Source organism: Cavia porcellus, unplaced genomic scaffold, assembly GCF_034190915.1.
Source record: "Cavia porcellus strain 051 isolate PalLab524CR breed Dunkin Hartley unplaced genomic scaffold, mCavPor4.1 scaffold_20, whole genome shotgun sequence".
Taxonomy (NCBI): domain Eukaryota; kingdom Metazoa; phylum Chordata; class Mammalia; order Rodentia; family Caviidae; genus Cavia; species Cavia porcellus.
The window spans coordinates 59,959,684-59,971,563 of NW_026947503.1; the positions used below are offsets into that span (position 1 = coordinate 59,959,684).

Here is an 11,880-nt window from a genome sequence, read left to right on the forward strand (position 1 = left end):
AGTGTGAAGGGTGTGGCTGTTTTTATTTCTCTCTCAGTGATTTTGTCGTTAGTATATAGAAATGCTATTGATTTTTGAGTTTTGATTTTGTATCCAGCTACATTGCTGTATTTATTTATCATATTCAGTAGTCTTTCAATGGAGTTTTAGGAGTCTTCTATGTAGAGTATCATGTCATCTGCAAATTATGATAATTTAACTTCCTCTTTTCCTATCTTTACCACTTTTATTTCTCTCTCTTGTCTAATTGCTCTGGTTAGTATTTCCAGTACTATGTCGAATAGTTATAGTGATAAGGAACATACTTGTCTTGTGCCTGATTTTAAGGTAAAGGCCCTTACAGATGGCCTTTATCATATTGAGGTAAAGACCATCTATTCCAGTTTTCTGTAAGATTCTTATCATGAATGAGTGTTGAACTTTATCAAAAGCTTTTTATGCATCTATAGAAATGATCATGTGATTCTTACTTTTGGTTTTATTGATATGGTGGATTACATTTATTGATTTAACGTATGTTGAACCATCCCTGCATGCCTGGGATGAATCCCACTTGATCATGGTGTATAATCTTCTTGATGATTTGCTGCATCCTGTTTGCCAATATTTTATTGAGGATTTTTGCATCTGTGTTCATTAGGGAGGTTGGCCTGTAGTTCTCTTTTTTAGTTGGGTCTTTCTCAGGTTTTGGTATTAGAGTAATATTTGATTCCAGGAATGACTTAGGAAGGATTGCTTCCCTTTAGATTTCATCAAAGAGTTTGAGGAGTGTAGGCAATAAGTCTTCTTTGTATTTCTTGTAGAATTCTGCAGTGAATCCATCTGGGCCTGCGCTCTTCTTTGGAGGTAGAGACTCAATTAGATTTTTCAATTTCATTAATAGAAATTGGGTTATTCAGCAGTTTTACATCTTCTTGACCCAGCTTTGGTAATTCATATGTTTCTAAGAATCTGTCCATTTCTTCTGGGTTATCGAACCTATGAGAGTAGAGGTTTTAGAAATAGGTGTTGATGATCTTCTATATTTCCACAGAGTCTGTAGTGATTTTTCCTTTTTCATTCCTTATTACATGAATTTGAGCTGTTTCTTTCCTTTTTAAAATGAGGTTGGCTAGGGGCTTATCAATTTTATTTATTCTTTCAAAGTACCAACTCTTTGATTCATTGATTTTTTTGCATTGTTTCCTTAGTCTCTATTGTATTAATTTCTGCTCTGATTTTTATAGTTTCTTCCCTTCTTTTGGCTTTGGGCTTGACTTGCTCTTCTTTTTCTAGATGTTTGAGGTATAGCATCAGGTTGTTTATTTGTATTCGTTCTGTTTTCCTGATGTGGGAACTCAGTGCCATAAATTTTCCTCTGAGGACTGCTTTCATTGCATCCCACAGATTCCGGTAAGTTATATTCGTATTTTCATTTTCTTGTAGGTATTGTTTAAATTCTTCTTTAATTTCCTCTATGACCCACTGATTGCTCAAGAGTGTATTATTCAATTTCCATGTGTTTGTGGGGATTTTGTAGTTTCTTTTATCATTAATTTCTAGTTTCATGGCACTGTGATCTAATAACATGCATGGAATAATTTCATTTCTTTTGTATTTATTTAAATATGCTGTGTGATCTACTATATGGTCTATTTTAGAGAACAACCCATATGCTGCTGAGAAGAATGTGTATTCTGATGTTGTTGGGTGGAACATTCTGTATATGTCTATCAAGTCCAGTTGTTCACAGGTGTGATTCAGTTCTGTTATTTCTTTGCTGATTTTCTGTCTGGTAGATCTGTCCCTTGGTGTCAATGGTGTGTTAAGGTCTCTTGTTATAATTGTGTTACTACTAATTTGGTTTTTCATTTCTGTTAATGCTTGTTTTATATAACTGGGTGCTCTGGAATTTGGTTCATATTTATTTAAGGTACTTACCTCTTCCTCTTGACATTTTCCCCTAACCAGTACGTAGTGACCTTCTTTATCTCTTACGATCATTCTTGGTTTGAAGTTCACATTTTCTGCAAACAGTATAGCTACCGCTGCTTTTTTTGGATTCCTATTGCATGAAATATTTTTTGCATCCTTTGACTTTCAGTCTGTGAGTATCCTTTTGGGTTAGATGAGTTTCTTCCATACAGCAAATGGTTGGATGTTGTTTCCTGACCTATTCTGCCAGTCTGTTTCATTGAATTTGGTGAATTGAGGCCATTTACATTAATGGTTATAACTGTTATATATTGGTTTATTGTTGACATGTTATCTTTCTGCTGTTGCATCTTTATCTTTCCATTCTTTTTAATTGTCTGCCTTGCTTAGTGGTTTTTTCCTAAGTGTATCTAAACTGTCTTTCAATAATCTTTGCAGGGTTGGTTGGCTTGGTGATCATGAAGTTCTTAAGCTGTTCTTTGTCATGGAAGTATCTTATTTCTCCATCCATTTTGAAGGACAGTTGTGCAGGGCACATCAGTCTAGGTTGGAAGGCATTTTCCTTTAGGATCTGAAATACGTCACTCCATGCCCTTCTTGACTTCATTGTTTGTGCTGAGAAATCTGCTATGATTCTGGTAGGTTTTCCTTTATAGGTTATCTGTCTTTTCTCTCTAACAGCTTTTAATATTCTACTCTTATATTGGATTTCTGGGATTGTGATTATTATATGTCTGGGTGTAGTTTTATTTTGGTTATGGCTATTTGGAGTTCTATATGCTTCACTGATCTGTATGTCAGTTTCCATTCTCACGTTTGGGAAATTTTCAGCTTTTACTTCTGTAAATAGCCTCCTTGATACCCTTTATGTTGTCCCCTTCTTTTTTATTTATTTTTATAAATCTTATTTTGTTTTTGTTTGCATCATCTTGCAGCTGTTGAATTATTATTTCCTGATTCCTTGTTATTTTTAAAAGGTCTTTTCTTTCCTGTTCACTAGCTGAAATCTTGTCTTCGAGATCTGAAATTCTATCTTTGTTGAGTCGGTTTTGACAACTTTCAGTGGAATTTTTGAATTCTTGTATATCGTTTTGAATCTGCTTCATGTATTCTGTTTGTTTGTTATATTGTTCATCCAGGGATTCTACCTTTTTGTTTTGTTCCTCTGATTTTTTAATTGTCATCTTTAGATGTTTTCAGCATCTCTTTCATTACTTTTATCATTTCTTCTTTTACCTGGGAGATTATTTCTAATTTGAATTCCTTTAAAGCTTCCTGGAGTTGCTTCTTTATTTCAGTTGCTATTATTTCAGGTATTTTAGGTATATGGCATATATTTTCTTCTATGTACATGGCTCCTAGGCTTTCTTGGGATGGACTGGAGGTTTGAGATTGCATTTTGGTCTTTGTTTTGTAATTTTCCTATATTTCCATATTTCAAGTGTTGTTCCGAGGCTTCCCCAGGGCATGTTGGAAATCATCTCCTATACCCTTGGCTCCTGGACCTTAATGGAGGTTGCTAAGCATGGTCCAGTCAGGCCCTCAGACTTTCCTGTGCCACCTCCAGTGTTCCAGGAAGCCAGGAGGGCACCTAACCACTGTGGATGATGGTCCAAAGCTCTCCTTGGGCAAGGACCAAAGCCCTTGAACTCACTTCATGTGTCCTCAACTCCCCTGATTGAAGAAGGTTACTGGGTATAATCTATTCAGGCCACAAAACCTCCCAAGCCTAGTCTAGTGTGGCTGTAAGCTGGGCAGGTCCTTGAGCACTGGGAGCGATGATCTTAAACTCTCCTGGGATGCTGCACAGGACTCACCCCAGCCCTGGCCTTTAATGGTCTTACAAAGTCACTGGAGTTATCTGGTCAATTGACGCTGTATTCTTTGACTTTAGGCCATAACATAAGTAACTGGCTCACCACGGGCATCATCAGCCCTGTTGACCAAGTTGGAGGAGGATTGTAAGTGGGGCAGTTCTGCCTGTGAATCTCATTGTGGCGAACAAACATCATATTTTCCAAATTCAGACCTCATAATGTTATATCTATGACCACTACCACATTTCTTCCCCTTTGTTCCTCTACCTTTTCTGCAGAAAAACAGAAAACAGGTGCAGTTTGCTTTTCGTGAACTTGAGTGCTTGTTTCTCTAAGTTGAGATGGTTTTGCAGTGTGGACCCCCGTACTGATGAGTGTGCAAAGGTTAAGTTGGGGGACAGTGGAGCACAACTTCTATCCACTCGAACTGTTCCAGGGATGCTGTGCGTACATGCCCTGTCCTTGCAGAGGAGGCTGGGGTGTGAATAAGAAGGAGTGGAGCAGGAAGGCAGCCTCCAACCTCACCTCCTAGTAATCTCTGGGAATGCGGGCCAGTGCTTGGTTCAAAGTCTTTGCAGTAGAGTGTAATGGTGTTTAGTGATCACAGGGGGCCTGAGTTTTAGCACAGCATATGGATATGGGTTGAATGATTATCCAGTGAATTTTTTAAAATTTAATTTAAAGAAAGGCTAAACAAAACAGAAAATGGGTAGAAATAATACATACTTTCAAAGAAAAAAATAAACAGTAAGAAATTGCTAGTTGATGATTACATATTGTTCTCTTACAAATAGTTGTTCAAGATACAAAAGTGAAACATACAAAGTGGGGATTCAAACAGCGAGACTGCAAACAGTTCTGTTCCACTATTCAACAAAAACTTAGTAATATGGTTATCAATCCTATACACTTACAAATACTTGCAGTTATCCATATCTTCATTTATGTTACAATTAAACAAACCAAAGCAGGCTAAAATCATTCTGAACAAAAAATAATAGTATTGCTGGATTTCACATCATGATACTATGGGATCAGCACCGGGTACTGTAGTGTCTCTTTTTCTTCAAATTATTTGTTCATTTCATCATGTGTTATGAGATCAGTTCTCGTAAACTGTTTATAGGTTCTATGCATGCATGAGTCTTAACATGTGTTCCTATCCTTTCTATATTAGAGGGAGAAACAAAACAAAATATATTCCTATAAACACATAAAATGAAAAAGACATAAAACCATTGTACAAGGAGTTCTACCATGGTTACTGTGTTGTCTCTTGATATCTTCAATAGAATTGTCTACATCATCAGACAGACATAGTATAATTGAATATAGCAGTACATAACTATGTTAATGAAAACACAACTTTGTAGATGGTGTGAAACTTCAAAAACAGGTAGTAATCAAACCAGAATGGCTATCGTAGTGAACCTTGTCATCTTCAGTGTAGTTGCCTATACTCTCAGACTTGATACTATCAATCATATCAGTTTTAAATAAAATCTGTCGATACCAAACAGAAATCAAACAAACCAGATTTAACTAAAATCAGTCATGATAAAACAGTGTAAGTTATACAGGGCTCCAGATTAAGTTAATAGGAAATTAAAGATGACTACTGTACTATATCATGTTATTTTTTGGGATAGCTGCCTGTGCCCTCAGATCTAGTGCAAGTGGACAAACTGGGACAGAATAAAATCTATCTAAGCAGTGTGGTGTGAGTAATGTGGGTTTTAATACACTATTAACAATATCTTTTGCTGTCTTTTTAAAGACTATTCCTTCCCTTTCACTCCCTTGGGGTGCACTGTGCATTTTTGGGTCTCACCAACACCCTCAGTTTTTAGATTGGGCAACCTGCTATTTACCTAAGTGGTTCTGAACCTTCTCCCTCCTGGACTTGATCTCTAGTTGTATTCCTTTACCTATTAAAGCCTGTCTTCCAACCTATCCACAAATACTGGTAATAGTTGCCCTTATTACTCTCTGGTTCCCTGTCACATAGAACATTGTTTTCTCATATTTGATTTTGGGTCCATAAACCCTTTTTCAGGATACTTATATTTCCTATAAAGAGCATCTTGGTGGGCCCTACCTCCTGATATACTCCGCCTGTGTTTCTCTCTCTCTCTCTCTCTCTCTCTCTCTCTCTCTCTCTCTCTCTCGTGTATCAAGGCCATCTATATTAGACATTATAGCCAACCTTCTCTGCCTCATTTCTGTTGTGCTCTTTTTCTGCCATTAGTTGTCTGCTTTTATTCTTATTCCCCTTTCTGCTCCATTCAGTGAGGCTTCTAGGCCACTGTTCCTGGAATCCTGGTACTTTTCTCTCTCTCTAGAATGTCCTTCAGAATTCTCTGTAGAGCTGGATTGCTGGTCGCAATTTCCTCCAGTTCCTCTTTGTCTTGGAAGCATCTTGTTTCTTCATTAATTTCTAAAGGTAGTTTAGCAAGGTATATCAATCTGGGCTGGAGGTTATTTTTTCAGGTCACTTCGCTCCAAGCTCTTCTTGATTTGATGGTGTGTGTTGAGAAGTCTGCTGTGATTTTGGTGGGTTTTCCTTTATAAATAATCTGTTTCTTTTCTCTAATGGCTTTCAATATTCTGTTCTTATATTGAATTTCTGGGGTCTTGATTATTATATGCCTGGGTGTAGCTCTGTTTTGATTGTAGGTGACTGGAGTTCTGTATGCCTTGTACATCTGAATATCATTTCCTTTTCCTTTGCTTGGGAAGTTTTCCTTAATTATTTCTGTCAATAGCCTTTGTAGTTCCTTTGTTTGTAACCCTGCTTCTTCATTTATATTCTTTATAAGTTATAGATCCTCTTGTCATCTTCTATCCTTTGTATTGTTACTGCCTGTTTCTTTGTCATTTTTAAGAAATTTTTCATGATCCCACATTGTAAACCTGTCTTCCAGTTTGGATAATCTACCCTTAGTTTCTTTCAAACAATTTTGCCAGCTTTCAATGAAGTTTTTTCTTTCCTGGTAATTCTTTGAACCTGCTTCATGTACTCTATATATTTTCTTTATATTCTGTGACCGTATCTTTATATATTTCAAATATATATTATATATTTTAAAATATATATAAAATATATTTTATATATTTCTTTATAACCCTGTGACCATTTTCTTTATATTCTTCATCAAACATTTCTCTCCTTTTTTGTGCTTCTCCACTCTTCTATCTGTGTTTTCTTCTTCTTCTTCTTCTTCTTTTTTTTTTTTTTTTTTTGGCTTTTTGAGACAGGGTCTCACTGTGCAGTTCAGGTTAGCCTTGAGCTTACTTTGTAGTCCAGGCTGATCTCGAACTCGCAATGATCCTCTTGCCTCAACCTCCCTAGTGCTGGGATTACAGGCGTGCACTACCATGCCCAGCCATCTGTGTATTCTTGAGAGGTACTTAGCATTTCTTTTATTAATCTATTTACATCTTGCTTTACTTTTGAATATTTCACTTTTGAATTAGTCTATGAAGTCCCAAAGATATCTCTTTATATACACTGATGCTGTGTCTGATATTGCATGTTTGCTGTCCTTAATATCTTTTGTATTTACCTCTCCTGGATCAATGTTCTCAGGGTTGGGCACTGGGGACTTTTTCTTGTTGCTTCCTCTTCTCATATTTTTTGTTTCTTTCATACAGGTGGATAGAGGAGGTCCCAGTCCCTTTCCTTGTTGGTTAGGGTTCTTCTGAAGTGCACTGGCTAGGTGATCCTACCCACTCCAGTGTGCTATTGAAGTTCAAACAGGGGCAGCATGTGCTGGCTTCCTCTCCTCTGGGTCAGTCAACCTGCTGAGGCCTTCACTGTGTTAGTGTGCACCGCGTGTAGGGAATTTATCCAGTGAATTTGGTTGAGGAATCCTCTTAAGGAAAAATAGGTCCCGAGAGTCTTACTATATATACTGAGATGACTCCTGCCATTTTTGCTTAATATTTGTAATTAATACTTTTCCATCTCATTTAAATCCTTCTTCAAAACAACCATGGGTATATCATCATTTGGGCCCTGTGTTATTGGTACAGGTCCAAACTGCCTGAAGGTTTTAAATACTTTCTGTGGCTTTCTAGGCATATTTTTCTGGATCATTTTTTCTCAGCTTCCTAAATTACATTACTGGATAAGGACTTTTGATGGGTGTTCCTAAATTGTCTTCAATAATCACATCAATTATATTCCTATTTGTGCTACATTAGTCACTTTCCATCACTGGGGCAAAATACCACAATTTAAAGAGGAGAGATTGATTTGGACTCATGGTTTTATAAGGTTCAGTCCATGGCTGGCTGGCTGGCTGCAAGGCAGAAAGAGCAGAGTGTAAAGTGACATTGGAGGAAAGATGGCACCCATGGCAGCCAGGAGCATAAGGAAGAGTCTGGAGTGAGAACATAGCCTCCCAGGGCCACCCTGTGCCCGCCTCCTTCATCCAGGCCCCGCCTCCTTCATCCAGGCCCCGCCTCCTTCATCCAGGCCCCACCTCCTAATGCACAGTAAGCCGGGGTCCATCCGTGGGGTGACTCACTGATGAACACAGCTCCTTGAGAGCCAGTCACCTTCCAAAGGTCACACTCTGAGCCCATGAGGCTCTGGGGGAAGTTTTATATTTAAATTGTAACAAATACAAACCAAAAGTACTTGGTCATTTAATTTTATATTTTTTGAGTTATTGATGAGGCAGGATAATTTTTTATACTTGTTGATTTCTGTGGTTATTTTGTGACTTCTGTTCATGTGTTTTGTAAAAATCAGCTTTTGTGAGTTCTTCACACATTATATGCTGAACATCATTTTGGCAGCATTTCTTTTTAAAAGCAATTCAATTGCTTTTAAAAAGCAGTTTTATTGAGGTATAGTATACATGCACTGAAATGTACCCATTGTAGGTGCTATGTGTGTACAATGAATTGCACAATTGTATATTCTTCTTTCTATAATTACCACAGAATCAAGATACAGCTGTTGATCACTTCAAAAAGTGCTCTCTTGCTCCTTTATAAAGAGCACATTCTACCCCAAACCTTAGGAACCTCTGATCTGATTTCATTTTTTTAAAACATGAAATGCTTCCTGAATTTGCAAGTCATCCTTGCGGCGCAGCCTTGCTAGTCCTCCCTGCATCTTTCTAACTTGAGCGTATGTGCTGCCGAAGCGAGCTGCTCTGATCTGATTTCTGTCATGGTGTGTGGTGCGGTCTGTTAGACAATCTGAGAGTAGGTTTCTGCTGTATTTTGAGCTTTTTTGCCCATGTGGTATGATTTTGAGATTTTATTTTGGGTTTGTTTTTTCCATGTAGCATGACTTTGAGATTCATTCTTGTAGCATCTATATCTTTTTCTTTTTTCTCTCTGAGTAGTTTGTATTGTACAGCACAACTCTTTTGTATAACACAATTGGTTTACCCATGGACTCTTTGGTGGACATGCAAGCTTTGGTAATTATGAATGATACTATTATGAATAAGTCTTTAAGACATATATGTATATATGTTTTTAAAGATAAATGCCTTATTGGACCACATGATAAGTATATGTTCAGCTTTACAAGAAACATTTTCCAAAACGTTTTATACTTTCACCAGTGTATCTTTTTCACAGCTGTTACTTTTAGCCTTTTTCATTTTGTTTTAGTGGTGTATAGTTACGTCTTATTCTAGTTTAATTTGAATTTCTCTGAACTGATATTGATCCTCTTTCTATTTGTGTATTGGCCTTGGTGGTCCTTACTTTAGCATTGCTTGAGTTAATTTAGTTTGAAGAAAACAAGGGACATTATGGTAGCCACTGTTGATGTCCTGTTGTCTTGTTTTGAAGTACTGTGTTGCTTGCCTTGTTCTATTCTGATTTGCTTTGTTCTGTTCTGTTTTGTTTTATTCTCTTTAAAATAAAAAATAAAGAAAAGGAAATGTAAAAGAAAGTCATATGTATAAATGACACCATTTTAAATAATGCTGAAAAGTGTATGTTAAGTCCATGCAAATTTACCTTTGCTTTCTCAATTCATTTTTCCAAAAGGCAAACATTATCACAAGTTTACAGAATGCCCTGGTTATGCAAATATTTTAATACTTCTAGACTTTATCATATCATTAAGATATGCAGATGATAGATTTTTTATTTTTTACATTTACTTTTTTACTTTTATATAGTCAATGGGAAACCACATATTCTAAGGATTCAGCTTGAAGACTTTTCACAAGGTGAACACATTCTGTGTAGCTAGCTGTGGTGCTTAAACTCCTCTCGGTTGACAGATCCCTTGTAGGTTAGTAAAACACACTTTGGGCACATCTGGGTGGGTCATGGTGTGTGACCTTGTGCATATCTCCTCCTTGGCCTCTTCTTTCAGGCTCTTTCCCTGCTCTCTGCTCTTGGATGTGAGTTGAGCAGTTTCCTTTGCCATCTCTTCCACAAAGATATTTCTGACTTTGAGCCCTTCAACCATGGACTGAAACCTCAGAAATCATGAATAAGACCTTTTCTCCTTTAAGCTGTGGGTGCCTGGTAATTTTTCCCCAGCAATGTGAAGCTGACCAACACACCAGCATCCAGACAAAATTGTCACCAGTGCCTCGTGTTCCACTTCAGACATTCTTTGTCACTTTTCAAATGCAACTACCAGCTTGATTTTAAAAGCACAGCTTCATATGGTCTTACATTTTATTTAATTTTTAATTTTAAAGAGAATAAAACAACAGGGAACAGAACAAAGCAAATCAGAACAGAACAATGCAAGCATCACAGCACTTCACAACAAGACAATTGTATATCAACAGTAGCTACCATAATGTCTCTTTCTTCAACATAGTTGAGCAAACCTTCACATGTGGTAATATCAAACATAACAAAATAGTATAAAACCATTCAAGAGAATGAAAGCATTATAGGACTTCAAAACCAAATAACAGGAAATGAACAGTGGCTATAATAATACTTCATTTCCCTTAAAAATTTTGTTTATACCATCACACATAATAAAATCAAATAAAACACAATAGGACAGAACCAATCAAAACTGTTCTTACATTTTATAAGAATAGCATCACTGTCTGTACTCTTTGGTGTTTGGCTTCTTGGATTCTTTTGTTTGTGTAGCCACCTATGTTTGTTGAGGGTATCTGTAGCTTGTTCATTCCTATTAACTTTTGTATTGCAGTGTCACGAGATATCATTATTTATTCACTGTATTGCTGGTGGATATTTGCCGATGATTGAAGATGTCTTTACCCTTATTCTGCTATGTGCTTTTTGGTGAACTCTGCACACACTGTATGCAGCTAGGTATATATCCAGTATTAGAATTTCTAGGTCACAGGTAATATGTTTGCCCAATGTTCTTGGATACTGGTAGACAGTTTCCTGTGATGGTTTCCTCCCCACAGAGCTTCTACTGCTCTGTATTTTCAGTGCTCCAATGGTATTTTATTATCTCTTTTTAATTTTTTTGTCAGTGTTAGATCAGTTCATCAATTAGTTTTTTGTGAAGTTTGTTCATTGTGGTTTTAACTTGCTTTTCCTTCATGACTAATCATTCTGGGAACCTTGTCATATGCTTACAGGTCCTGTGGAGGCCTTTTGCAAAATGTCTGTTTAAGTCTGCTGCCTATTTTGCCTATTGGATTGTCTGTCTTTTATTCACTAACTTGTAGAAGTTCTTCAATCTGAATGAGTGTTAGGTTAATTATATGCATTGTGAACATTCAGTCTGTGGGTTGATTTTCATTCTTAGTGGTGCTTTTTTTATGAATAGAAATCCTCAATTTTTATATATCCTATGTTTTTTTTCTGCTTTAGTGTTTTTTGTATTGTTCAAGGCTATGATGACATGGTTTCCTTAAAAGCTTATTTTTTCCCTTACTTTTCATATTTATTTATTTATTTATTTATTTATTTTTGTTATTTAAAGAAAAACAAAACAATATAGGAAATGGCAGAAATAGTACATATTTTCAAAGAAAAGAAATAAACAGTAGTAAATCATTAGTTGATGTATACATATTGTCCCCCCACAAATAGTTGTTCAAGATACAAAAGTGGAACATATAAATGGGAATTCAACCAGGGAAACAGTTCTGTTCAACTATCCAACAAAAACTAAGTAATATGGCTATCAATCCTATACACTTAGATATGGACGCATTTA

General features: G+C 36.5%; 1 non-coding gene across 1 annotated transcript; it reads right to left on the bottom strand.

Annotated features, from left to right (window-relative positions):
* Positions 1–8,790: 8,790 nt before the first annotated feature.
* LOC111758084 (U6 spliceosomal RNA) lies at positions 8,791–8,895 on the bottom strand. The gene has a single exon (XR_002792319.1). It is a non-coding gene; the product is annotated as a U6 spliceosomal RNA (small nuclear RNA).
* Between the last annotated feature and the right edge of the window lie 2,985 nt (positions 8,896–11,880).